At 39.8% G+C, this 27,417-nt stretch overlaps 1 protein-coding gene across 1 annotated transcript in view; it reads left to right on the forward strand.

Annotated features, from left to right (window-relative positions):
• SLCO4C1 (solute carrier organic anion transporter family member 4C1) overlaps positions 1 to 27,417 on the forward strand; it is a 90,417-nt gene that overhangs the window by 31,044 nt on the left and 31,956 nt on the right. The window lies entirely within an intron of this gene.

The raw sequence follows: 27,417 nt of genomic DNA on the forward strand, positions 1-27,417 counted from the left end.
TTCCATGAGATTTTAAATATGTTAAATATTTGTATTTTATGTATGTTTGGATAACAGTTTGAGCGTAAGATTTCTGAGTCACATTATCTTTCACTAATTTTCTATGTCATTCCTGCCTTTATGAGATTAATTTTTGTTTAAAGTAGTCTGAGTCTAGCTAAGTGCTTTATTTTTTTTCAAATTTCCCTCTGCCTAAGTGACTATCTTTTTTCCTGACTGTTCAAAGAAGTCTTTCTTCATCATTAAAATCCAGTAGCTTTACAAGGGAATGTCTTGTTGAAAGTTCTACACCAAAATCACCAGGGCTGTTCAACGCCTTTTAAAATTATAGATTACTCTTTAGTTATTACAGGACAGCTTCCTACTTGAGTATATGTATTTTTTTCTATTCTTATGGATTCTGCATATGTTTGATTTTCTTTGTCTGGATATCATTTCTATAATTTTCTCTCTAGTCTTTTAAGTCTTGGTTTTTGTTCATTTAATTTAATATTATTATTATTATTTTTGCATTTCTCAAGTGTTTTCTGTCTGTCCTTGTAATTCTCACAGTCTTTGCTCTCTCGCTTGCCCACTGCAGAAACTTCTATTTCTGTGGTAGTTTTCATGGGTATTTCAGTTGTATCTCATGTGTTTCCAGAGCTTTCACCCTACTTTTTCTCTTTTTAAAATCCCATATCTCACCACATTTATGAGCTTATTAAATCCCTGTTTTCAGCTTTTGATTTTAAGAACCAATTATTTTCATCACTTTGAAGGCTAGCAATATGGTAATTGTTCTATTATGTATTTGCTTTTCCTTTTGGGTTATGAGGAAATTATTTTGAATGAGGTGAATTATTACATTGGAGAGCTTTTTGTATGAAGTTTGTATTAACTTTCTTTTGTTGTATAGCATATTATGCGAATTTACCAGCTTGATAAAGCACAAATATATTATCTTCTTGCCTTGAGAACCCCATGAACAGTATGAAAAGGCAAAATGATAGGATACCAAAAGAGGAACTCCCCAGGTCATTAGGTGCCCAATATGCTACTGGAGATCAGTGGAGAAATAACTCCAGAAAGAATGAAGGGATGGAACCAAAGCAAAAACCATACCCAATTGTGGATGTGACTGGTGATAGAAGCAAGAGCCGATGCTGTAAAGAGCAATATTGAATAGGAACCTGGAATGTCAGGTCCATGAATCAAGGCAGACTGCAAGTTGTCAAACAAGAGATGGCAAGGGTGAACGTCAACATTCTAGGAATCAGCAAAATAAAATGGACTGGAATGGCTGAATTTAACTCAGATGACCATTATATCTACTACAGCAGGCAGGAATCCCTCAGAGGAAATGGAGTAGCCATCATGGTCAACAAAAGAGTCCAAAATGCAGTACTTGGATGCAATCTCAAAAACGACAGAATGATCTCTGTTCGTCTCCAAAGCAAACCATTCAGTATCACAGTTATCCAAGTCTATGCCCCAACCAGTAATGCTGAGGAAGCTGAAGTTGAACAGTTTTATGAAGACCTACAAGACCTTTTAGAACTAACACCCCAAAAATATATCCTTTTCATTATAGGGGACTGGAATGCAAAAGTAGGAAGTCAAGAAACACCTGGAGTAACAGGCAAATTTGGCCTTGGAATGTGGAATGAAGCAGGGCAAAGACTAATAGAGTTTTGCCAAGAAAATGCACTGGTCAAAGCAAACACCCTCTTCCAACAAGACAAGAGAAGACTCTACACATGGACATCACCAGATGGTCAACACCGAAATCAGATTGATTATATTCTATGCAGCCAAAGATGGAGAAGCTCTATACAGTCAACAAAAACAAGAGCAGGAGCTGACTGTGGCTCAGATCATGAACTCCTTATTGCCAAATTCAGACTCAGATTGAAGAAAGTAGGGAAAACCGCTAGACCATTCAGGTATGACCTATATCAAATCCCTTATGATTATACAGTGGAAGTGAGAAATAGATTTAAGGGCCTAGATCTGACAGATAGAGTGCCTGATGAACTATGGAATGAGGTTCGTGACATTGTACAGGAGAAAGGGATCAAGACCATCCCCATGGAAAAGAAATGCAAAAAAGCAAAATGGCTGTCTGGGGAGGCCTTACAAATAGCTGTGAAAAGAAGAGAGGTGAAAAGCAAAGGAGAAAAGGAAAGATATAAGCATCTGAATGCAGAGTTCCAAAGATTAGCAAGAAGAGATAAGAAGCCTTTGTCAGCGATCAATGCAAAGAAATAGAGGAAAACAACAGAATGGGAAAGACTAGAGATCTCTTCAAGGAAATTAGAGATACCAAGGGAACATTGCATGCAAGGATGGGCTCGATAAAGGACAGAAATGGTATGGACCTAACAGAAGCAGAAGATATTAAGGAGAGGTGGCAAGAATACACGGAAGAACTGTACAAAAAGGATCTTCATGACCTAGATAGTCATGATGATGTGATCACTAACCTAGAGCCAGACATCTTGGAAAGTGAAGTCAAGTGGGCCTTAGAAAGCATCACTATGAACAAAGCTAGTGGAGGTGATGGAATTCCAGTTGAGCTGTTTCAAATCCTGAAAGATGCTGCTGTGAAAGTGCTACACTCAATATGCCGGCAAATTTGGAAAACTCAGCAGTGGCCACAGGACTGGAAAAGGTCAGTTTTCATTCCAATCCCAAAGAAAGGCAATGCGAAAGAATGCTCAAACTACCGTACAATTGCACTCATCTCACATGCTAGTAAAGTAATGCTCAAAATTCTCCAAGCCAGGCTTTAGCAATATGTGAACCGTGAACTCCCTGATGTTCAAGCTGGTTTTAGAAAAGGCAGAGGAACCAGAGATCAAATTGTCAACATCCGCTGGATCATGGAAAAAGCAAGAGAGTTCCAGAAAAACATCTATTTCTGCTTTATTGACTATGCCAAAGCCTTTGAATGTGTGGATCACAATAAACTGTGGAAAGTTCTGAAAGAGATGGGAATACCAGACCACCTAACCTGCCTCTTGAGAAATCTGTATGCAGGTCAGGAAGCAACAGTTAGAACTGGACATGGAACAACAGACTGGTTCCAAATGGGAAAAGGAGTATGTCAAGGCTGTATATTGTCACCCTGCTTATTCAACTTCTATGCAGAGTACATCATGAGAAACACTGCACTGGAAGAAACACAAGCTGGGATCAAGATTGCCGGGAGAAATATCAATAACCTCAGATATGCAGATGACACCACCCTTATGACAGAAAGTGAAGAGGAGCTAAAAAGCCTCTTGATGAAAGTGAAAGAGGAGAGTGAAAAAGTTGGCTTAAAGCTCAACATTCAGAAAACGAAGATCATGGCATCTGGTCCCATCACTTCATGGCAAATAGATGGGGAAACAGTGGAAACAGTGTCAGACTTTATTTTTTTGGGCTCCAAAATCACTGCAGATGGTGACTGCAGCCATGAAATTAAAAGACGCTTACTCCTTGGAAGAAAAGTTCTGACCAACCTAGATAGCATATTCAAAAGCAGAGACATTACTTTGCCAACTAAGATCCATCTAGTCAAGGCTATGGTTCTTCCAGTGGTCATGTATGGATGTGAGAGTTGGACTGTGAAGAAGGCTTAGTGCTGAAGAATTGATGCTTTTGAACTGTGGTGTTGGAGAAGACTCTTGAGAGTCCCTTGGACTGCAAGGAGATCCAACCAGTCCATTCTGAAGGAGATCAACCCTGGGATTTCTTTGGAAGGACTGATACTAAAGCTGAAACTGCAGTACTTTTGCCACCTCATGTGAAGAATTGACTCATTGGAAAAGACTCTGATGCTGGGAGGGATTAGGGGCAGGAGGAGAAGGGGATGACCTAGGATGAGATGGCTGGATGGCATCACTGACTCGATGGACATGAGTCTGAGTGAACTCTGGGTGATGGTGATGGACAGGGAGGCCTGGCGTGCTGTGATTTATGGGGTCTCAAAGAGTCGGACACGACTGAGCGACTAAACTGAACTAAAACTGAAACCATCTCCATGGTTCAAGAGTCTGGCACATCTCTGAGTTCTCTGCCCAAAGTCTCCATCTCAGGGTGTCAGCTGGCTGCATTCTCATTTGAGGCTCTAAACAAGAATTCTTTTGAAAACCTATTAAACTTTCGTGAAGTATCCATTTCTCAGAATTGTTGAACTAGGATCTTGCATTTCCTTGATGATTGTCAATGGGGGTTTCTCTCAGCTTCTAGAAGCTCCTCACCTTTCTTGGCCTGGTCCTCTCCATCTTCAAAACCAGCAAAATTTCACAGAATCTTTTTGCTAATTTAAATCTCTGTCACTGCTTCTTCCCGCCAGAGAAAGCTTCTGCTTTTACAATTAGATTGTTGAATACAGTCAGTTAATCTTCTCTCAGACTAATTCAAAATCAAGTTAAGTTAGTAACTTAGGTTAGTTAATTAGTAAGATGGATTTACTCTGTGAGTTCCCTTTGCCACTGTTACATAATCAGAGGTGTGATGTTGTCATAGTCAGTTCAGTTCAGTTCAGTTCAGTCACTCAGTCGTGTCCGACTCTTGGCGACCCATGAATCGCAGCATGCTAGGCCTCCCTGTCCATCACCAACTCCTGGAGCCCACCCAGACCCATGTGCATCGACTCAGTGATGCCATCCAGCCATCTCATTCTCTGTCATCCCCTTCTCCTCCTGCCCTCAATCCCTCCCAGCATCAGGGTCTTTTCCAATGAGTCAACTCTTCGCATGAGGTGGCCAAAGTATTGCAGTTTCAGCTTCAGCTTTATTGCCTCCAAAGAAATCCCAGGGCTAATCTCCTTCAGAATGGACGGGTTGGATCTCCTTGCATCCAGGGGACTCTCAAGAGTCTTCTCCAACACCACAGTTCAGAAGCATCAATTCTTTGGCGCTCAGCCTTCTTCACAGTCCAACTCTCACATCCATACATGACCACTGGAAAAACGATAGCCTTGACTAGACGGACCTTTGTTGGCAAATAATGTCTCTGCTCTTCAATATGCTATCTAGGTTGGTCAGAACTTTTCTTCCAAGGAGTAAGCGTCTTTTAATTTCATGGCTGCAGTCACCATCTGCAGTGATTTTGGAGCCCCAAAAAATAAAGTCTGACTCTGTTTCCACTGTTTCCCCATCTATTTGCCATGAAGTGATGGGACCAGATGCCATGATCTTCGTTTTCTGAATGTTGAGCTTTAAGCCAACTTTCTCACTCTCTTCTTTCACTTTCATCAAGAGGCTTTTTAGCTCCTCTTCACTTTCTGCCATAAGGGTGGTGTCATCTGCATATCTGAGGTTATTGATATTTCTCCCGGCAATCTTGATTCCAGCTTGTGTTTCTTCCAGCCCAGCGTTTCTCATGATGTACTCTGCATAGAAGTTAAATAAGCAGGGTGACAATATACAGCCTTGACGTACTCCTTTTCCTATTTGGAACCAGTCTGTTGTTCCATGTCCAGTTCTAACTGTTGCTTCCTGACCTGCGTATAGGTTTCTCAAGAGGCAGGTCATAGTTAGGCCCGGGAATTAGGATTGCGAGCCCCGGGCACCGTTTTAGGACCCTGCCTCACTTCACATGCACTCATCAGACGGCCTGCATCTCTGTTCTGGACAAACGGGAGTTGTTTTCTGGCTGAGATGGATGTTCCCCCTGAATGACTCATGGAATGTTTCTTTCTTTCCCACACGGAAAGATTGCTGTTTAGATTTAGAATTTTTGTCTGGCTCCTCACCTTTATAACACATTCTTCCTTGTTTTGTTCCACCTTTCTGGCTTCTCAGTGATGCCAGGCAGACAAGTATTCTTCCTATAAGATGTTTACACTTATTTTTAAGTGTACTTAGTGTTTTTCTTTCTATAGGTATATTTTTTCTCTTGTCATCTAACTTACGCATGTGAAGCTTACTTTGTTTTGTATATTCTTTTTTTTTAAATTAATTTTGTGTCCTACTACTTTACTAAATTCCCTTACTGTGTTTAGTAGTTTTTCCATTGGTTCCAGAATGAACTCAGTGTCCCAAAAAGAAGTTATAATTTCTGCAAATATGAGTGGCTTTACCTCTTGATTTCCCGTTCATATGCTTCTAGTTCTTTTCTCTTTCCCTCTAGTACAATATGAAAATTTGCAGTTAGTGTGTATCCTTGTCTTAGCTCCTGATTTTAGCAGTCTGTATGTGTGTGTATACACACTTATATATTTAATTATGTTAAATACCTAATCATGTTTTATGTTGAATAATATGATTTAGTTGACATTTGCCAATTGTCTATTTAAAATCTACGAAACTGGTCACTTGATTTTTCTAATTAGGTGTGATATGTTAAATTTTAGTAGACTTCCTAAAACTAAGATCATGGCACCTGGTCCCATCACTTCATAGAAAATAGATGGGGAAACAGTGGAAACAGTGTCAGACTTTATTTTTGGGGGCTCCAAAATCACTGCAGATGGTGATTTCAGCCATGAAATTAAAAGACGCTTACTCCTTGGAAGGAAAGTTATGACAACCTAGATAGCACATTCAAAAGCAGAGACTTTACTTTGCCAACAAAGGTCCGTCTAGTCAAGGCTATCGTTTTTCCAGTGGTCATGTATGGATGTGAGAGTTGGACTGTGAAGAAAGCTGAGCACCGAAGAATTGATGCTTTTGAACTGTGGTGTTGGAGAAGACTCTTGAGAGTCCCTTGGACTGAAAGGAGATTCAACCAGTCCATTCTAAAGGAGATCAGTCCTGGATGTTCTTTGGAAGGACTGATGCTAAAGCTGAAACTCTGATACTTTTGCCACCTCATGTGAAGAGTTGACTCATTGGAAAAGACTCTGATGCTGGGAGGGATTGGGGGCAGGAGGAGAAGGGGACAACCCAGGATGAGATGGCTGGATAGCATCATCGACTTGATGGACGTGAGTTTTGGTGAACTCTGGGAGTTGGTAATGGACAGGGAGGCCTGGCGTGCTGCGATTCATGGGGTCGCAAAGAGTCCACACGACTGAGCAACTGAACTGATCTGAACTGAATGTGCTTCTTTATAGAGTCATGCTGTATTTTTTATACATGTTATTGGATTTTGTTGCTAATATTTGTTTTATGAATTTGTTGTATTGATATTCACATATAAGAGATTGGTGTGTGGTTTTCTTTGGTATTGTTAATCTTTTTCACATTATCAGTTTGTAGTCAAAAATATTTTCGTAATTTTTAATCCTGTTTTTATGTATTGGAGTAGTTTAAGTAGCATTGGACTTATTATTAATATATAAAGTTCTGATAAAATTCATCTCTGAAACTAACTGGGTTGGGAATTAGCCATTTTAGGTGTTCAAATTAATTTGCTAGAATTTTTATCTAAGTAGTCTCTTATGAATTTTAAAAGATTTCTTCTGTTTATAGTTTATTTCCTTCTTTTCATGTATTATTTGTATATATGTTATTTCTCCTTTTTCATTATGTTAGTAAATATATTTTGCTGGTTATTTCAGATGATTTTTTTGTGTGACTTTTCTTATTTTATATTTTTTTAATCAGATGTCTATTCATTTGTTAATTCTTTATTGCTTTTTATTAGAGATGCTTCTTAATTGCTTGCTTTTTTCCAGTATTTCTTTTTCCTGGATAGTCTTTTGTGTGTTATTTTCTACATTGATATTCCACAATAAACTCATATAGTACCAGTAGTGTTAGTGCCAGGGGCAATTCATGGATATTAATATGTGATTTATTTTAACATGTTTCTTATTTTGACTTCTTTCTTTGGGGTGTGTCTTTTTTGTTTGAATGAGATGCTTTTGCTATGGTACTACTTTAGTTATAGCATATAAATTTGGATGTGGATGTAGATTTACAGAAATATTGTGAAGATAGTATAATTTGCATTTATACCACAACCATTTTTTCCTGTTATTAAAATCTTGCTTTGTATGCTACATTTCTTATGATTAATGAACTAATATTGATACACCATTTATTAACATTTCTACTTGTTAAGTGAAGTACAAACTTTATGTAGATTTAGTCCCTTGGACTGCAAGGAGATCCAACCAGTCCATCCTAAAGGAGATCGGTCCTGGGTGTTCATTGGTAGGACTGATGTTGAAACTCTAATACTTTGGCCACCTGATGTGAGGAGCTGACTCGTTTGAAAAGACCCTGATGCTGGGAAAGATTGAACGTGGGAGGAGAAGGGGACGACAGAGGATGAGATGGTTGGATGGCATCACCGACTCAATGGATATGGGTTTGGGTGGACTCTGGGAGTTGGTGATGGACAGGTAGGCCTGGTGTGCTGCGGTTCATGGGGTTGCAAAGAGTCGGACACAACTGAGTGACCGAATTGAACTGAACTGAACCTAGTTCTACCTAGCTTTTTCTATTCTATGATCTCATCCAGTATGCCTTATTACATTTAGTTGTCATTTTCCCTCTGGCTCCTCTTGGCTTTGACAATTTCCCAGATTTTTCTTTTTTTTTCTTTTCTTTTGATAACCTTAGCAGTTTTGAGGCAGATATTTTGTAAACTGTCCCTCAACTAGGATTTGTCTGATGTTTTTCCCGTGATTAGACTAGGCTTATGGGATTTTCAGGGGGAGGACCACGCAGCAAAATGCCATTTTCATCACATCATATCAAAGATATGATTTAAGCATCACTTATCACTCTTGATAACCTTGATTACTTGACTCAGGTAGTATTTTTCAGGTTAATTTGCTGTGAAGTTGCTCTTTTCCTACTTTCTCTAGTATTCAGTTCAGAAGAAAGTCACTAAATGTACCCCACACTTCAGAAATGGAGTGTTATGTGCCATCTCTTTGAGGATGGAGTAACGGCATAAATTATTTGGAATTATTCTGGATTAGGATTTGTCTCTCCTCCCACTTTTATTTATTTATTTATTTAAGTAAAATAAAAATTAAAAAATCTACTTCTTTTCAGTGTGGATACATGGATATATATCTTATACTTTTGGTTATAATCCAATGAGACTTTATTTTGTTGTTCAAATTATTCTAGCTTTGTCTACCTGGAGTTTTTCCATTTGGCTTCTGTGTACCTTTGACTTACCTCCATTATTGTAGATGTTTTTGTTTGTTTTGAGAACTTCCTTATGTCCTGGCGCTCTGAGATGCTTCAGGCTCATCCTGTATATTTCCTGCTCCAGTTCTAGGATTAACTGTTTCTCTCATGGGCCCTGGTTTCTTTATTACAGGATGGGAAATAACTTTATCATTGAGAGTATAGAGATTATATATAGATCCTTTTGCCTTTAGTCTTGAAGACTCCACTCATTTCCAGAGTTATTCAGGACCCATCCTTTTTAGTGAGGGTGTTTCATGCATTTGTATTAGTTAAATCCTGTTGTCACATTCTATATTTCCTCCTGAAACATTTTGGCCTTTTAAATGATTTTTTAAAATTTGTATATTTAAAGTTTACTCTTTGTACTATGATGTTCAAATGCACAGTGCCATGTATCTGCAATCAAGCCATCATATACAATAGTTTCACTATCCTAAAAAATCCTGTGGTGCTTCATGTATTCAACCCTCCCTGCCCTCTTCCCTTGGCAACTATTGTCATGCTTTTGCTTTTCCAGATTGTCATATATTTAAAATTATAACATGTGTATCCTTTGTGGACTGGATTCTTGCACTTAGAAATATGCATTTAAGATTCTTTGTCTTTCTGTGGCTTGACATGTCAGTATCAATTTTTATCAATTTTAGGAAAAGTAGTAGAAGGAAATATTCAAAAGGAATGTGGAAAGCAATCCAGTATATTGGATACAGTAGTTTTATAAATAACTCTTAGGCCTTGTTTATTTGGGAAAAATGATAAAATAATATCTGTTACAGAGCCTTAAATGTAGTAATGTAAAATGGGTTGTAGCTGGGCTGAGCTTCTAATACCCACAGACCTTGGACAGATGAAGTACTTACAAGAGATCTGGGGAGAGGGGCTGCAAAGATCAGTGACAAAACTGATTGTCAAGAAATAAACCCATGCATAAGAAATTTAATGAGATCTACTCTTTGATTAATTAACAGAATGCTGTACCCTGGTATTTTCCCACTGAAATATATTACATGTGTGAATTAAAAGTTAAAGTAGTAAAAATGATAGGATAAAACCTAGCGTAAATGAATTTATATGTAATCATAGAGAAAGGAAGACTTTTATAAATTACATATCAAAATTAGAAGCTCTGAAGTGAATTTGAAAAGTTAGTTCACTGAAAAACATGCAGGAGGACAATAGACATATGGAAAAATGCTTACTTTCTGTGCTGATTTTTTCAAATGAAATTTAAAAATTGTGTGTGTCCATATATATTTTATTTATTTAACCAGTGAAGTTGGGAGTGATTCAAGTTTTTTTTTTAATGTAAAGTGTTCTGTCATTGCTAATGGGATTGAATATTTTTATAACTTTTTGATAAGGCAGTTTGGCAAACCAAATATAAAGATTTACACATGCTGACCTAGAAATTCCACTTCTGTAACTTGTCTTATAGATAGGCTTGCACAGATATGCCAAAATAAATTTTAAAAATATTCATCATGGCATTATTTTGACCTAAATGTATGCATAATAGGATAACATTAATAATTTATGTTATATTGTTGTTGTCTAGTCACTAAATCGTGTCCAACTCTCTTGCACCCCTATGGACTAGCTTGCCAGACTACATTGTCCATGGAATTTCCCAGGCAAGAATACTGGAATGTGTTGCTATTTCCTTTTCCAGGGGATCTTCTCAACACAGGGATCGAACCCGTGTCTCCTGCTTTGCAGGTGGTGAATTCTTTACCACTGAACAACATGTGAAGCCGTATATGTTATATTATTAGTTATTAAATGGTAGTTGTGGACTTGGTAAATAAGTCACAAGACATTTATTCTGTGGAATATTATAATACTGCCAACAAAGAAATTTAACTATAGCTTTAGGTTTTAATATCAATATCAAGGATGTCTAGAACATAAGAAGTGGAAACTGGAAGTTGTTGAATATAAGAATAGTATGTTTAATATGATCATGTATAAAAATACATGTGTACACCTGTGGCAGATTCATGTTGGTGTATGGAAAAACCAATACAATATTGTAAAGTAATTAGCCTCCAATTAAAATAAATAAATTTATATTAAAACAATAAATGGATAAGGCAGTGTGAATGTCTGAGAAAATGTCTGAAAACCGACCAAAGAAATTGTTGACAGGGGTTATTGCCTCCATCTAAGTGACATGGGAGAGCATAAGGTGGAGGAAAGTAGATGTACGGGAGAGTTTATTATCTTTTTATTTTTTGCATTGTTAACATTTTCTCCATTGCCTTTTTTTAAAAAAAAATTTGATTGCAGGATAATTGCTTTACACTATTGTGCCTCTTGAAAAATCTGTATGCAGGCCAGGAAGCAACAGTTAGAACTGGACATAGAACAACAGACTGGTTCCAAATAGGAAAAGGAGTACGTCAAGGCTGTATATTGTCACCCTGCTTATTTAACTTCTATGCAGAGTATATCATGAGAAACGCTGGGCTGGAAGTAGCACAAGCTGGAATCAAGATTGCCAGGAGAAATATCAATAACCTCATATATGCAGATGACACCACCCTTATGGCAGAAAGTGAAGAGGAGCTAAAAAGCCTCTTGATGAAATTGAAAGAGGAGAGTGAAAAAGTTGGCTTAAAGCTCAACATTCGGAAAACGAAGATCATGGCATCTGGTCCCATCACTCCATGGGAAGTAGATGGGGAAACAGTGGAAACAGTGTCAGACTTGATTTTTTTGGGCTCCAAAATCACTGCAGATGGTGACTGCAGCCATGAAATTAAAAGACACTTACTCCTTGGAAGAAAAGTTATGACCAACCTAGATAGCATATTCAAAAGCAGAGACATTACTTTGTCAACTAAGGTCCGTCTAGTCAAGGCTATGGTTTTTCCTGTGGTCATGTATGGATGTGAGAGTTGGACTGTGAAGAAGGCTGAGTGACGAAGAATTGATGCTTCTGAACTGTGGTGTTGGAGAAGACTCTTGAGAGTCCCTTGGACTGCAAGGAGATCCAACCAGTCCATTCTGAAGGAGATTAACCCTGGGATTTCTTTGGAAGGACTGATGCTAAAGCTGAAACTGCAGTACTTTGGCCACCTCATGTGAAGAGTTGACTCATTGGAAAAGACTCTGATCCTGGGAGGGATTGAGGGCAGGAGAAGAAGGGGACGACCAAGGATGAGATGGCTGGATGGCATCACGAACTCGATGGACGTGAGTCTGAGTGAACTCCGGGAGTTGGTGATGGATAGGGATGCCTGGCGTGCTGCGATTCATGGGGTCGCAAAGAGTCAGACACGACTGAGTGACTGAACTGAACTGAACTGATTGTGTTAGTATTTGCCTTACAGCAACATCAGCCATGGGTATACATATGTCCCCGCCTTTTGAACCTCCTACCCATCCCAACCCTCTAGGTTGTCACAGATCATCAGGTTTTAGCTCCCTGCATCATACAGAAAATTCCCACTGGTCATCTGTCTTATGCATGGTGATGTATATGTTTCAGTGTCACTCTCTCAATTCATCCCTCCCTCTCCTTCCCCCATTGTGTCCAGAAGTCTGTTCTCTATGTCTGTGTCTCCATTGCTGCCCTGCAAATAGACCCATCAGTACTATCTTTTAGATCCCATATATATGCACTGATATATGATATTTGTTTTCTCTCTTTGACTTATTTCACTCTGTATAATAGGCTCTAGTTTCAGGCACCTCATTGGGACTGAATCAAATGGGTTCTTTTTATGGCTGAGTAATATTCCATTGTATGCTTGTACCACAGCTTCTTTATCCATTCATCTGTAGATGGAATCTGGGTTGCTTCCATGTCTTCAGTTCAGTTCAGTTCAGTCGCTCAGTCGTGTCCGACTCTTTGCGACCCCATGAATCTCAGCACGCCAGGCATCCCTGTTCATCACCATCTCCCCCAGTTCACTCAGACTCATGTCCATCGAGTCTGTGATGCCATCCAGCCATCTCATCCTCGGTCATCCCCTTCTCCTCCTGCCCTCAATCCCTCCCAGCATCAGAGTCTTTTCCAATGAGTCAACTCTTTGCATGAGGTGGCCAAAGTACTGCAGTTTCAGCTTTAGTATCAGTCCTTCCAAAGAAATCCCAGGGTTGATCTCTTTCAGAATGGACTGGTTGGATCTCCTTGCAGTCGAAGGCACTCTCAAGAGTCTTCTCCAACACCACAGTTCAGAAGCATCAATTCTTCAGCACTCAGCCTTCTTCACAGTCCAACTCTCACATCCATACGTGACCACAGGAAAACCCATAGCCTTGACTAGACGGACCTTAGTCGGCAAAGTAATGTCTCTGCTTTTGAATATACTATCTAGGTTGGTCATATTTTTTCTTCCAAGGAGTAAGCGTCTTTTAATTTCATGGCTGCAGTCACCATCTGCAGTGATTTTGGAGCCCCCCCAAATAAAGTCTGACTCTGTTTCCACTGTTTCCCCATCTATTTCCCATGAAATGATGGGACCGGATGCCATGATCTTCGTTTTCTGAATGTTGAGCTTTAAGCCAACTTTTTCACTCTCCTCTTTCACTTTCATCAAGAGGCTTTTTAGTTCCTCTTCACTTTCTGCCATAAGGGTGGTGTCATCTGCATATCTGAGGTTATTGATATTTCTCCTGGCAATCTTGATTCCAGCTTGTGTTTCCTCTAGTCCAGCGTTTCTCATGATGTACTCTGCATAGAAGTTAAATAAGCAGGGTGACAATATACAGCCTTGACATACTCCTTTTCCTATTTGGAACCAGTCTGTTGTTCCATGTCCAGTTCTAACTGTTGCTTCCTGACCTGCATACAGGGATGTTGGCGATTTGATCTCTGGTTCCTCTGCCTTTTCTAAAACCAGCTTGAACATCAGGGAGTTCACAGTTCATGTATTGCTGAAGCCTGGCTTGGAGAATTTTGAACATTACTTCACTATCATGTGAGATGAGTGCAATTGTGCGGTAGTTTGAGCATTCTTTGACATTGCCTTTCTTTGGAATTGGAATGAAAACTGACCTTTTCCAGTCCTGTGGCCACTGCTGAGTTTTCTAAATTTGCTGGCATATTGAGTGCAGCACTTTCACAGCATCATCTTTCAGGATTTGAAACTGCTCAACTGGAATTCCATCACCTCCACTAGCTTTGTTCGCTGGATCATCGATAAAGCAAGAGAGTTTCAGAAAAACATCTATTTCTACTTTATTGACTATGCCAAAGCCTTTGACTGTGTGCATCACAATAAACTGTGGAAAATTCTGAAAGAGATGGGAATACCAGACCACCTAACCTGCTTCCATGTCCTAGCTATTGTAAATAGTGCGACAACTATCATTGGGATACATGCATCTCTTTCAGTTATGGTTTTCTCAGAGTGTATGCCCAGTAGTGGGACTGTTGGGTCGTATGGTCGTTCTGTTCCTGGGTTTTTAAGGAATCTCCATACTATGCTCCATAAAGGCTGTATCAGTTTACATTCCTACCAACAATGCAAAAGGGTTCTCTTCTCCATACCCTCTCCAGCATTTATTGTTTGTCTATTTTTTTGATGATGGCCATTCTGACCCTAGGAGGAGATACCTCACTGTAGTTTTAATTTGCATTTCCCTAATAATGAGAGATGTTGAGCATCTTTTCGTGTTTATCAACTATCTATATGTCTTCTTTGGAGAAATGTCTGTTTAGATCTTCTGCCAGTTTTTTTATTGGATTGTTTGTTTTTCTAGTATTGAGCTGTATGAGCTGCTTGTATGTTTTGGAGATTAATGTTTTGTCAGTTGTTTCCTTTGCTGTTATTTTCTCCCATTCTGAATGTTGTCTTTTTACCTAGTTTATAGTTTTCTATGCTATGCTATGCAAAAGCTTTTAAGTTTAGTTAGGTCCCACTTGTTTATTTTTGTTTTTATTTTCATTATTCTAGGAGGTGGGTTATGGAGGATCTTGCTGTGATTTATGTCAAAGAGTATGCTGCCTATGTTATCCTATAGGAGCTTTATAGTTTCTGGCTTTACATTTAAGTCTTTAATCCACTTTGGTTTATTTTTGTGCATGATATTAGGAGGTATTCTAGTTTCATCCTTTTACATATAGCTGTCCAGTTTTCCCAGCACCACTTATTGAAGAGGCTGTCTTTTCTCCATTTGTCAAATAAGGTGCACATAGGTCTGCGGGTTTACTTCTGAGCTTTCTATCTTGTTCCATTGGTCTGCATTTCTGTTTTTGTGCCAGTACCATAGTGTCTTGATGACTATAGTTTTGTAGTTTAGTCTGAAGTCAAGAATGTTGATTCTTCCAGTTCCATTTTCCTTTGTCAAGATTACTTTGGCTATTTGATGTCTTTGTGTTTCCATGAAAATTATGAAATTTTTTGCTGTAGTTCTGTGAAAGATACTATTGGTAGTTTGATAGGAATTGCATTGAATCAGTCAGTTGCTTTGGGTGGTATAGTGAGTTTCACAAAAATGATTCTTCCAATCCAGGAACATGGTATACGTGTCCATCTGTATGTATATCTTTGATTTCTTTCATCAGTGTCTTGTACTTTGCTGCATACAAATCTTTTGTCTCTTTAGGTAGGTTTATTCATAGGTATTTAATGGGACTGTTTCCTTAATTGTGCTTTGATTTTTCATTGTTACTGTGTAGGAATGCAAGGGATTTCTGTGTATTAATTTTATACCTGCAACTTTACTATATTCATTGGGCAGATCTAGTAATTTTCTGGTGGCATCTTTAGGGTTTTCTATATAGTATCATGTCATCTGCAAACAGTGAGAGTTTTACTTCTTTTCCAATCTGGATTCCTTTTATTTCTTTTTCTTCTCTGATTGTAGTGGCTAGGACTTCCAAAACTATGTTTAATGATAGTGGTGAGAGTGGGCACTCTTGTCTTATTCCTTGTGTTTCCTTGATCTTAGAGAAAACGCTTTCAGTTTTTTTGCACTGAGAGTAATGCTTGCTGTGAGTTTGTTGTCTATGGCTTTTATAATGCTGAGGTGTGATTTCTATGAGAAGCTTCCCTGGTATGGCTTTTATAATGTTGAGGTGTGATCCCTATGAGAAGCTTCCCTGGTATGGCTTTTGTACTGTTGAGGTGTGATCCCTATGAGAAGCTTCCCTGGTATGGCTTTTGTACTGTTGAGGTGTGATCCCTATGAGAAGCTTCCCTGGTATGGCTTTTGTACTGTTGAGGTGTGATCCCTATGAGAAACTTCCCTGGTATGGCTTTTGTACTGTTGAGGTGTGATCCCTATGAGAAGCTTCCCTGGTATGGCTTTTGTACTGTTGAGGTGTGATTCCTATGAGAAACTTCCCTGGTATGGCTTTTGTACTGTTGAGGTGTGATCCCTATGAGAAACTTCCCTGGTATGGCTTTTGTAATGTTGAGGTGTGATCCCTGTGAGAAGCTTCCCTGGTATGGCTTTTGTACTGTTGAGGTGTGATCCCTATGAGAAACTTCCCTGGTATGGCTTTTGTAATGTTGAGGTGTGGTCCCTGTGAGAAGCTTCCCTGGTGGCTCAGTCTATAAAGAATCTGTCTGCCTGCAGTGCAGGAGACCCAGGTTTGATCCCTGGATCTGAAAGATCCCTTGGAGAAGGTAATGGATATCCACTCCAGTATTCTTGCCTGATGAATTCCATGGACAGAGGAGCCTGGCAGACTATAGTCCATGGGGTCACAAAAAGTCAGACACAGCTGAGCAACTAAATACACATGCACACATGATCCTTCTGTGTCTAATCTTTGGAGAGTTTTTGTTATAAATGAGTGTTGAATTTTGTTGAAATCTTTCTCTGAATCTATTTAGATGATCTATGGCTTTTGTCTTTTGATTTGTTAATATGGTGTGTTACATTGATTATTTTGCATAGACTGAAGAATCCTTGCATCTCTGGAAAGAAGCCCACTTGATCATGATGTGTTGTCCTTTTAATGTGTTGTTGGGTTCTGTTTGCTAGAATTTTGTTGAGGATTTTTGTATCTATGTTCATCAGTGTTATTGGGCTGTAATTTTCTTTTTGTGGCATCTTTGTTTGGTTTTGGTATCAGGGTGATGGTGGCCTTGTAAATTGAGTTTGGGAGTTGTCCTTCCTCTGCAATTTTATGGAAGAGTTTGAGTGATATAGGTGTTAGCTCTCCTGTAAACTTTTGGTAGAATTCACCTGTGAAGCCATCTGGTCCTGGGCTTTTATTTGTTGGAAGAATTTTTTTTTTTTTAATTTAAAGTTTTAATTCTTTAAATTGCGTATATAATTTATTTTTAAACCATTTATCATTTGTTTATTATTATTATTTTACTTTAAATATTGTATTGGTTTTGCCGTACATCAACATGAATCTGCCACAGGTGTACATGTGTTCCCCATCCTGACCCCCACTCCCTCCTCTCTCCCTGTACCATCCCTCTGGGTCATCCCAGTGCACAAGCCCCAAGCATCCTGTATCCTGCATCAAACCTGGATTGGCAATTCGTTTCTTATATGATATCATACATGTTTCAATGCCATTCTCCCAAATCACCCCACCCTCTCCCTCTCTCACAGAGTCCCAAAGACTGTTCTATACATCTGTGTGTCTTTTGCTTGCTCGCATACAGGGTTATCGTTACCATCTTTCTAAATTCTAACGCATATATATGCATTAGTATACTCTATTGGTGTTTTTCTTTCTGGCTTACTTCACTCTGTATAATAGGCTCCAGTTTCATCCACCTCATTAGAACTGATTCAAATGTATTCTTTTTAATGGCTGAGTAATACTCCATTGTGTATATGCACCACCACAGCTTTCTTATCCATTCGTCTGCTGATGGACATCTAGGTTGCTTCCATGAACTGGCTATTACAAACAGTGCTGCGATGAACATTGGGGTACACGTGTCTGTTTCAATTCTGGTTTCCTCGGTGTGTATGCCCAGCAGTGGGATTGCTGGGTCATAGGACAGTTCTAATTCCAGTTTTTTAAGGAATCTCCAGACTGTTCTCCATAGTGGCTGTATTAGTTTTTTATTACAGTTTCGATTTCTGTGCTTGTGATTGGTCTGTTCATATTTTCTGTTTCTTCCTGGTTCAGTTTTAGAAGGTTATACTTTTCTAAGAATTTGTCCATTTCTTCGAGATTGTCCATTTTATTGGCATATAATGTAGTTGCTCATAGTAATCTCTTATGATCCTTTGTATTTTTGCGTTGTCTGTTGTAACTTCTTTTTCACTTCTCATTTTATTGATTTGAGTCTTCTCCCTTTTCTTCTTGATGAATCTGGCTAATGGTTTGTCAACTTTGTTTACCTTCTCAAAGAACCAGATTTTGGTTTTATTGATCTTTGCTGTAGTCCCTTTTGTTTCCTTTTAATTAATTTTTTCTTTGATCTTTATGATTTCTTTTATTCTGCTAACTTTGGTGTTTTTGTTGTTGTTGTTGTTCTTCTTCTTTTTCTAGTTGCTTTAAGTGTGAGGTTAGGTTGTTTAGTCAATGTTTTTCTTGCTTTTTGAGGTAGGTTTGTATTACTGTAAACTTCCCTCTTAGAATTGCTTTTAGCACATCCCATAGGCCTTGAATTATTGTGTTTTTATTGTAATTTGTTTCTAGGTATATTTTAAATTCTTTTTTTATTTCTTCAGTGATCTCTTGGCTATTCAGAAGCATATTGTTTAGCCTCCATGTGTTTGTGTTATTTTACAGTTTTTTTTCCCCCCCTGTAGTTGATATCTAATCTTAAAATGTTGTGGTCAGAAAAGATGCTTGGAATGATTTCAGCCTTCTACAATTTGCCAAGCCTTGATTTGTGACCCAAGATGTGATCTATCCTGGATAATGTTCCATGTGCACTTGAGAAAAAAAAGTGAAATCTGCTGTTTTGGAATGAATTGCCCTGTAGATATGAATTAGGTCCAGCTGGTCCAATGTATCTTTTAAAGCTTGTGTTTCATTATTAATTTTCTGTCTGGAAGACCTGTCTATTGGTGTGAATAGGGTATTAAAATATCCCACAATTATTGTTACTGTTGATCTCCCCTTGAATAGTTGTTAGCATTTGCCTTGTGTATTGAGGTGCTCCTATATTGGGTGCATTTATAATCATTATATCTTCTTTTTGGATTGATCCCTTGATTATTATGCAGTGTCCTTCTTTGTCTCTTGTCACGGTCTTTTTTTAAAAGTCTATTTTATCTGATATGAGTATTGCTACTCCTGCTTTCTTTGATTTCTGTTTGCATGGAATATCTTTTCCTAGTTCCCTCACTTTCAGCTGTATGTGTCCCTAGGTCTCAGGCATATCTCTTGCAGGCAGCATATGTAGAAGTCTTGTTTTTGTATGTATTCAGCCAATCTGTGTGTTTTGGTTAGAGCATTTCATCCATTTACATTTAAGGTAATTATTGATATGTATGATACTATTATCATTTATTGTTTTTGGTTTGTTTTTGTAGACCTTTTCCTTCTCTTGTGTTTTCTGTCTAGAGAAGTCCCTGTAGCATTTGTTGTTAAGCTGGTTTGGTGGTACTGATTTCTCTTAACTTTTGCTTGTCTGTAAAGCTTTTCATTGTGCCTTTGAATGTGAATGAGATCCTTGCTGGATAGAGTGATCTTGGTTGTAGGTTTTTTCCTTTCATCACTTTTAAGTATATCCTGCCATTCCCTTCTGGTCTGCAGAGTTTCTGTTGAAAGATCAGCTGTTAGGTTTATGGGGATCCCCTTTTATGTCACTTGTTGCTTTTGCCTTGCTGCTTTTAATATTTGTTTTTTGTGTTTAATTTTTGTTAGATTGATTAATATGTGCCTTGGCATGTTTCTCCTTGGATTTATCCTGTATGAAAATCTCTGAGCTTTCTGGACCTGGGTGGCTATTTCCTTTCCCATTTTAGGGAAGTTTTTGGCTATAATCTCCTCACATATTTTCTCATGCCCTTTCTTGTTGTCTTCTGGGACCCCTATGATTCAAATGTTTTTATGATTAATATTGCCCCCAGAGGTCTCTGAGACTGTCCTCATTTGTTTTTAGTCTTTATTCTTTAGTCTGCTCTGCCTCAGCCACTTCCGCCATTATATCTTCCAGCTCATTTATCCATTCCTCTGCCTCAGTTACTCTGCTATTGGTTCACTCCAGTGTATTTTTCATCTCAGTTATTGTGTTGTTCATTGCCAACTGTCCATTCTTTAATTCTTCAGGGTCCTTATTGATCATTTCTTTCATCTTCTCTATCTGTGCCTCCAGTCTATTTATCCATGCCTCCATTTTATTTTCAAGATTTTGGATCATCTTTAGTATTATTACTCAGAATTTTTTCCCAGGTAGAGTGCCCATTTCCTCTTCATTTGTTTTGTCTTTGTGGTTTTTACCATGCTCCTTTATCTGCTGCATGTTTCTCTGGCTTTTTATTTCATTTAATTTGCTATGTTTAGGGTCTCCTTTCTGCAGGCTGGAAGGTCATAGTTCCTCTTATTGTGGAGTCTGACCCCCATGGGTAGGGTTGGACCAGTGCCTTGTGAAGATTTTCTGGTTGGTGGATGGAGTTGGTCTTGTCTCTCTGAAGGGCAGGGCCATGTCCAGCGGTGCTTTTTGGTGTGTCTATGGGTTTGGTATGCTTTGAGCAGCCTCTCTGCTAATGTGCAGGGCTGTACTCCTGTCTTGCTGGAGGATTGCCATGGAGCATCTGTCCCTGGAGCTTGCTGACCTTAGGGTAGGGTTTGATCTTAGTGTTGAGATGGAGACCTTTGGGAGAGCTCTCATCAATTAATATTCCATGGGGTTGGGAGTTCTCTGGTCGTTCAAAGTCCTGGACTCAGCTCTTCCACCTTAGGGGTTCAAGTCCAGCCCTTTACTGTGGCACTAAAACCTCATAAGCCACACAGCATAGAAGACAACAACCCCAAGACTGTTGATAAAAGTAACACTCAACAGCCCAGAGCACTCAGAGGAGCACACACCAAAGTCCTCCAGTATTTCCAGGAAGTTCTCTAGACCTGTTGTGGGCTCTGTGGGGTCCACCCAGTCTCAGATCTGGCCTTATTCCAGCTTGTACTTTGTCCCAAAGTCCAGAGTCTCTAGAGTACACTGCTGCTGCTGCTAAGTCACTTCAGTTGTGTCCGACTCTGTGCGACCCCATAGACGGCAGCCCACCAGGCTCCCCCATCCCTGGGATCGTCTAGGGAAGAACACTGGAGTGGGTTGCCATTTCCTTCTCCAATGCATGAGAGTGAAAAGTGAAAGGGAAGTCGCTCAGTCGTGTCTGACTCTTTGTGACCCCATGGACTGCAGCCCACCAGGCTCCTCCATCCATGGGGTTTCCAGGCAAGAGTACTGGAGTGGGGTGACATTGCCTTCTCCGCTAGAGTCCAGTCTCAGGCTAATTGTGGGTATTTGATCCGCTGCACCTGTGGCTGCTAATTCTCTTTTTCTTCTTTGGTCACACAGCTCCTGGTGTTCTGCTTTGGTTTTGGGTCTGGCTCTGCTTGGAGGGGCTTCCCAGGTGGCTCAGTGGGTAAGAATCCTGCAATGCAGGAGACACTGGTTTGATCCCTGGGTCGGGAAGATCCCCTGGAGGAAGGCATGGCAGCTCACTCCAGTATTCTTGTCTGGAAAATCTCATAGACAGAGGAACCTGGTGGACGGCAGATCACCGGGTTGCAGAGTCAGCCACGACTGAAGTGACTGAGGACGCACGCATGTGCTGCTTGTAGGTTGCCCTCTCATGACTTCCCTCCTAGACACTAGGAGGCAAAGGCTGAGACTTTTTAGGACTCACTCGCTCACTGTCTGGGGAGAGGGAGAGGGTATGGCAGCCACAATTGGGATATGAAAGTGAAAGTGAAGTCGCTTAGTTGTGTCCGACTCTTTGTGACCCCATGGACTGTAGCCTACCAGGCTCCTCTGCCCATGGGATTTTCCAAGCAAGAGTACTGGAGTGGGTTGCCATTTCCTTCTCCACGGGATCTTCCTGACCCAGGGATTGAACCCAGGTCTTCCGCCTTGCAGGCAGAAGATACCATCTGAGCTATCAGGGAAGTTCTAGGGGCTACCTGTGGTAATAGAGACCTGCTGGATGTTCTCACAGCCTGATATGGGTCATGTGCACTCAGAGCAATTGGCTTGGCCCCAGACCGTGGCTCCCTGGGAAGAACCAAGCTGCTTAGCCTCTCAGCAGGGTGCAGGCAGCAACGTGTGTCCACTCACAACCTGGTGGTGATTGCCACCTCTGGGGTCTGGGCCACATCAGTGGCAGTTTGTCTGCTGCTTCAGGCACTTTCCCTGGGTTTGGTAGTGGCTTGTTGTTCAGTCACTCAGTCATGTCTGACTCTTTGAGACCCATGGACTGCAGCACGCCAGGCTTCCCTGTCCTTCACCATCTCCCAGAGTTTGCTCAAACTCATGTCCATCGAGTCGGTGATGCCATCCAACCATCTCATCCTCTGTCGTCCCCTTGTCCTCTTGCCTTCAGTCTTTCTCAGCATCAGGGTCTATTCTGATGAGTCGACTCTTCATATCAGGTGGCTAAAGTGTTGGGGCTTCGGCGTCAGCATCCATCCTTCCTGTGAATATTCAGGGTTGATTTCCTTTAGGATGAACTGGTTTGATCTCCTTGCAGTCCAAGGGACTCTCAAGATTCTTCTTCAGCACCACAATTTAAAAGCATCAGTTCTTCAGTGCTCAGCCTTCTTTATGATCCAACTCTCAAATCTGTACATAACTACTGGAAAAACCATAGCTTTGACTACAAGGACCTTTGTCAGAAAAGTGATGTCTCTGCTTTTTAATAGACTGTCTAGGTTTATTATTACTTTTTTTTCCCAAGGAGCAAGCGTCGTTTAATTTCATGGCTGCATTCACCGTCCACAGTAATTTTGGAGCCCAAGAAAATAAAGTTTGTGAATGTTTTCATTTTTTCCCCAACTGTTTGCCCTGAAGTGAAGTGATGACACCAGATGCCATAGTCTGGTAGCTTGCATTTTGTGCTGTGGAATTGTAAATTGCAGTCCAGTGTAATTCTGCCTGGGGCCCTGACTGGTTTGGTTGGCAAGCGCTCACTCAGCTGCTGTCTGTGAGTGAAGAGTTAGCGTGTCCCAGTGACAAGGACCTCTTGCTGCCCTGGGATGCCCAGTCTTTCCCCTGACTCCCTGCACTGTGTCATCCCAGCTCCCTTAGAGAATGGAAACCAGCCCAGGTCCTCTCCCTGAGGTCCAACACCTGCACCTGAGCCAACACCCTGCTCTAACCTCTGCTGCAGGCGGAGGCATCCAAGCTGCTTCTTGGCCATGGCGTGCCATTGGCCATGATCTCTGTGGTGGATTCCCTCCATTGTGCCTTCTGAGCGCCCGCCACTGCGCTCCCCTCTGTGGTTCTGAAGCTTCCCCTGACCCCAGCCGTGAGAGAGTTTCCTAGTGTACGGACACTTTTCTTCCTTCAGGTCCCTGTCCTGAAATCCTTTGTCTCTTTTATTATTTTTATCTTTTGCCTTGCCTTGTTCTAAGGAGATTGGCTTGCTTTTTTGAAAGCTTGGGTGGTTCTGCCAGCATTTAGAACTCTTTCCGTAGGTGTTGGTCCATATACTGATGAATTTTTGATGTATTTGTGGGGAGAAAGGTGATCTCGCCTTTTTATTCCTCAGCCATCTTCTCTCCTTACCCTGGATACTTTTCTTGATGTTCTTCAAGCATGTTGAAAATTTATTTAAACAAGCAAGTTGAAGCTCATTGATTACTTCCTCTGGGAAAAACAATAAAACACCAAACCCCATAGAATACTCATATAATCAAAATGTCTAACCTGATTATTACAACAAAATATTTTCCTAAAGGCAATTTACCTATTATAAAAAAGGAAGTAGGAGAAAACAGTAAAGCAATAATGCATATACATAAGTTCAGTTTTGCAGTGTATCAAGTAATAAGAGATTGATAGTCTAACCTACTACCTCCAGGAAAATGAATACTGAAATCAGGAAAAATAATTCAAAGGTTTGACATGGCCAGGGAAATATCACAAATAATGCAGACTTAGTCCCGTTATAAATACAGATTACCTGCCAAAATATCCGCAAACCTCTTATAGCATGAATATATACAATATTATTATAGAGAATATTTTAAATACAAAATTTTAAGACTTATTTTTATGCATTGAATTTGCATCTGAAAATTTGATGACTATCAACCAGTTAAAGAATATTCAGAATTGGTGCTTTAGGGGCCCTACGTCTCATCAATTTGGAAATAGTAAATCTTGATCTGATATCAAGAAAATGAAAATAGAATTAGTTGAAGTCATTGTTAAAATACAAATTCCTGGATGCTACACTGGATTTAAAGTGAGAGGGTTGGGAATATATTTTTAACAAGTCTCTTAGTTCATTAATATAATATGATGAGTTTGTGTGTGTATGTTAGTCACTCAGTCATGTTTGACTCTTGGTGGCCCCGTGCACCATAGCTTGTCAGGCTCCTCTGTCCATGGGACTTCCCAGGCAAAAATACTGGAGTGGGTAGCCATTCCCTCTCCTCCAGGGGATCTTTCTGACTCAGGAACTGAACGCAGGTCTCCTGCATTGTAAGTGGGTTCTTTACTGTTTGAGCCACTAGGGAAGCCCATGATGAAGTTAGAAAATATGGATTTATTATGTCTAGCCTTTAAATATGATATTTTTTATAAAAGGTTTTATTTAATCAAACTTAAAGGTAACCATTTTCAGGTATCTAAATTGGAAAGAAAGAGATAAAATTATCATTTTATGCAGATGATATGATATGATGTATAGAAAACCTTAAAAGAGTCCACACAAAAACTTCTAAAATTGATAAATGAATTCAGCAAGGTAGCAGGATACCAGTTTAACACACAGAAATCTGTTGTATTTCTTTGCACTAGCAATGAAGTATCAGAAAGGAAAAGTAAAAAGACAATCCCTTTTAAAATTTCATTACGAAAGTAAAATAAACCTGACAAAGGAGGTAAAAGACTTGTATTTTGAGAACTATGAACATCGATAAAGAAAACAGAAGATAATTTAAAGAAATGGGAAGGTATCCTATGGGCTTGGATTGGAAGAATTAATGTTGTTAAAATGGCCACACTACCCAAAGCAATCTATAGATTTAATGCAGATACCTATCAAATTCCTTATTACATTTTTCACAGAACTAGAACAAATAATTCTAAAATTTATATGGAGCCATGAAAGATCCAGAGTTTCCAAAGCAATCCTGATGAAAAAGAACAAAGCTGGAAGTATAACCCTCTCAGATTTCAGACAATATTGCAAAGCTACAGTGGTCAGTACAGTGTGGTACTGGCAGAAAAGCAGATGTGGATTAATGAAACAGAATAGAGAGCTCAGAAAAAAACATGCACATATAGGGTCAGTTAAAAAGGAGACAAGGGTATATAATGGAAAAAAGACAATCTTTCCAGTAGGGGATATTGGGAAAGCTGAACAGTTACATGTAAATCGATGAAATTAGAACATCCCCTCACACCTGACACAAAAATAAACTTAATGGCTTAAGGAGTTAAATATAAGACATGACACTATAAAACTTCTAGAAGACAACATAGATAAGACATTCTTTAACATAAGGTGCAGCAATGGACGAAGGAGCCTGGTGGGCCTCAGTCCATGGGGTTGTGAAGAGTCGGACACGACTGAGTGGCTTCACTTTCACTTTTCACTTTCATGCATTGGAGAAGGAAATGGCAACCCACTCCAGTGTTCTTGCCTGGAGAATCCCAGGGACGGGGGAGCCTGGTGGGCTGCCGTCTATGAGGCTGCGCCAAGTCAGACATGACTGAAGCGACGCAGCAGCAGCAGCAGCAGCAGCAGCAGCAATGTTTTCTTAGGTCAGTCTCCAAGTCAATTGAAATAAAGGTGAAAATAAACAAATGGTGCCTAATCAAGCATATAAAATTTTACCTAGCAAAGAAAACCGTAAAGAAAACAAAAAGACAACCTACAGACTGAGAGAAAATAGTTGCAAATGATGTGAACAACAAAGGCTTAATTTCCAAAATACACCAATAGCTCATACAACTCAATAACAAAAAACAACCCAATCAAAAAATGGGCAGAAGACCTAAATTTCTCCAAAGAAAACATACAAATGTTCAATAGGCACATGAAATATGCTCAACATCACTGATTACTAGAGAAATACAAGTCAAAACTAAAATGAAGTATCCCCTCATACTGGTCAAAATGGCCATCATTAAAAAAAAAAAAAAAACTACAAGTATCAAATGCTGGAGAGAGTGTGGAGAAAAGGAAGCCCTCCTACACTGCTGGAAGGAATGTAAATTGATGCAGCCAGTGTAAATTGGTGGAGACAGTTTGGAGGTTCTTTAAAAAACTAAAATGATCCAGAGTCTACTCCTGGGCATTTATACCTAGAAGACGCTAACTTGAAAAGATACTTGCTCCCCAATGTTGATATCTACATTATTTGCAATAGCCAAGACAGGGAAGCAACTTAAATGTCTATCAATAGGTGAATAAGATAAAGAGGACGCAGGGTGTGTGTGTATGTGTGTATGAATAGATATATACACACATACATACAATGGAATAATATTCAACCATTAAAAGAAAGGAATAATGGTTATCTGTCGTAGTGACATGGATGAACCTAGAGATTATCACACTAAGTGGAGTAACTCAGAAAAGTGAAAGTGAAGTCGCTCAGTCGTGTCCGACTCTGTGCGACTCCATGGACTGTAGCCTACCAGGCTCCTCCCTCCATGGGATGCTCCAGGCAAGAGTACTGGAGTGGGTTGCCATTTCCTTCTCCAGGGGATCTTCCCGACCCAGGGATCGAACCCAGGTCTCCCGCATTCCAGGCAGACGCTTTAACCTCTGAGCCACCAGGGAAGCCAAATGCCATATGACATATGTTGATTGATAAAATCAATATCGTGGTAAAAAAAAAAAGTATATATATATACATTTAAACTTTATTTTGTGTTGGAGTATAGCCGATTAACAATACTGTGGTAAGTTTCAGTGAACAGAGAAGGGATTCAGCCGTGTATACACGTGTAACCCTTCTCCCCCAAACTCCTGTCCCATCCAGGCTGCCATGTAACACTGAGCAGAGTTCCCTGTGCTATATAGTAGGCCCTTTTTGGTTATCCGTTTTAAATGTAGTAATGTTGTACATGTCCATCGCAAATGCCCTAACTATACCTTCACTCAATCCTTCCCTCCAGCAACCGTAAATTCATTTTCTAAGTCTGTGAGTGTCTTTCTGTTTTGTAAGTAAGTTCATTGGTATTGTCTCTTTTTAGGTCCCACATGTGTGGGATGTCATAGGATACTTCTCTGTCTGACATCACTCAGTACCACGGTCTCTAGGCCCATCCATGTTTCTGCAAATGACATC

This window comes from Capra hircus, chromosome 7, assembly GCF_001704415.2.
Source record: "Capra hircus breed San Clemente chromosome 7, ASM170441v1, whole genome shotgun sequence".
Lineage (NCBI taxonomy): Eukaryota > Metazoa > Chordata > Mammalia > Artiodactyla > Bovidae > Capra > Capra hircus.